Source organism: Epinephelus moara, chromosome 18 (assembly GCF_006386435.1).
Source record: "Epinephelus moara isolate mb chromosome 18, YSFRI_EMoa_1.0, whole genome shotgun sequence".
NCBI lineage: Eukaryota > Metazoa > Chordata > Actinopteri > Perciformes > Serranidae > Epinephelus > Epinephelus moara.
In genome coordinates this window covers 38948590-38950827 of record NC_065523.1, presented here as the reverse complement: position 1 = coordinate 38950827, position 2238 = coordinate 38948590, and the positions used below count along the sequence as shown (strand labels likewise).

At 45.0% G+C, this 2238-nt stretch overlaps 1 protein-coding gene across 1 annotated transcript in view; it reads right to left on the bottom strand.

Annotated features, from left to right (window-relative positions):
• The window catches only part of LOC126405581 (dual specificity protein phosphatase 3-like), a 608181-nt gene that overhangs the window by 150297 nt on the left and 455646 nt on the right, over window positions 1-2238 (bottom strand). The window lies entirely within an intron of this gene.

Genomic DNA, 2238 nt, shown 5'->3' with positions numbered 1-2238 from the left:
GGGGGGGGGGGGGGGGGGGCGCAGGTACCCGCTGTGAGGGACCATAGAGACATGATGCCTCATGACAGGGCCGTAATCACATATTTAACTTCGGGGGGGAGCACAAATCACATACTTCCGTTAGTACACTTCAGTGTAGGCTACCACACTGTGAACACGTACTTTCGGCGTGGTGCTCTAATTTCAGCAGGGTGATGGTGTCTCAAATCCGGCTCTGCGGCTTTGCACTTCCCAACAGTGACGACGGCTTTAGTTTTTTAAAATGTCTGCTCTTTGTCTTGGTATTCTTTTTAAAATTGCAAAAGGACAGTGGAGCATTATCGCCAATATTTCACCGTTATCTCCGCCCACACCAAACTCACTATTTCGCCCATTCGCCATTTTGAGAGCTAACGCTATGGGTTGCCATGGACGACGACAAGACAGCAGGACATACGGATGTCTGCCCTCTTGGGTGGTTAAAACATTACTGTTGCAATGACTTTTATATTGGGCCCTTTTTAATCTATACTGAGCCAGAACTATATCTCACAGAACCAGTTTGGATTATCTGGTGCTAATATGGTGTTAAAATGCACTAGAATACAGGACATGGCATCTACTTAATTGAAAATGTTCGGGGGGAGGACCCCCAGACCCCCCCAGGGATTTATTTCCTTCATACATCCATGTCTCTGTGTGTTCTTCACAGTCCAACGTTGAATCTACACAGTTCTCGTGGATGCTGATCCTAACTACAAACTAACTTGAGTAGTCTGTCTAGTTAGTCTGTTTTAAGGCTATATAATGTGCCATTTGTATAACATATAAACATGTTTAAAGTGCCCTCGAAAACATGCAGAGCTTAGTGCCCTCTTCAGTGGCGAGATCAGTTCAATCAATCAATCAATCAATCAATCAATCAATTTTATTTATAAAGCCCAATATCACAAATCACAATTTGCCTCACAGGGCTTTACAGCATACGACATCCCTCTGTCCTTATGACCCTCGCAGCGGATAAGGAAAAACTCCCCAAAAAAAACCCTTTAACGGGGAAAAAAAACGGTAGAAACCTCAGGAAGAGCAACTGAGGAGGGATCCCTCTTCCAGGACGGACAGACGTGCAATAGATGTCGTACAGAACAGATCAGCATAATAAATTAACAGTAATCCGTATGACACAATGAGACAGAGAGAGAGAGAGAGAGAGAGAGAGAGAGAGAGAGAGAGAGAATGACAGTAGCTCAACAGAGACCAATCCACACCCCGCAGAAGGAGCAGCTCAGCCCACAGCCCCCATGGACCAACAAGGCACCCCACTGGACCAACAAGGCACCCCACTGGACCATCACCAAGACAACCCCCATGGAGACCAGATCATCCTCACCCACCTCCACACCATGCCCCACCAAGACCCCACCAGTGTAGCTACAACCTCCCCCAAACCAGACCAGAGCCACTCCTACCCTCATCCCAACCCCAACGACAAGATCTACAACCTGGCCCACTGACCTGTGCTCAGGCAACGATGAGATGCGCTTCTGCATGTGCAACTTAGTGTACTGGGCCTCGTGCAATACAAACCGGCACTTTAAACTGATGTGCACTTTAGGGCTTTGTGCAATTTCATCTGGCACCTTAGGGCATTGTGCAATTTCATCTGGCACTCATGCACTTTAGCACTTGAAACTTTACCCAGCACCTATGCACTTTACTCTTCAAAACGAAACTCTTATGGTCTCCCTACCTGTGGGCTAGCTCTCCACCCACAGTCAATCTGTATTGCAATTTATCTGTCTGTCTGTATATTATGGTTTGTGTTTTTCAATGTGTTTTTCACTGTTAGTGCTTGTTTTATTGTTACTGCTCCTTTTTTCTTACTGTGAAATGTTGTACTGTCTTAATTTGTTTTTATGTTAATGGGACTACGGATGGAAATTAGCGTCAAGCTACAAGCCGGCATCTTTACATGTTTTAACATGTTCATCAATGTGCACTGTCCCATTCAAATAAACAAATAAATAAATAAATAAGAGCTACAGGTCCAACCGTCACCACCACCACCGCAGTCCCTGACCCCACCCACAAACCCCCACACAACGAGTTAAGAGACATCCAACAGATGCTCAGCCTGCTCTGCTCTCACCTAATAGGTCAGGTACCAGAGTAGACAACTCACAGAGCTTTTTTTTTTTTTTTAATTTACACAGTGGGAGAGAAAGAAAAAAAGTATTTTTATGTTGATTAAAAGTGTAA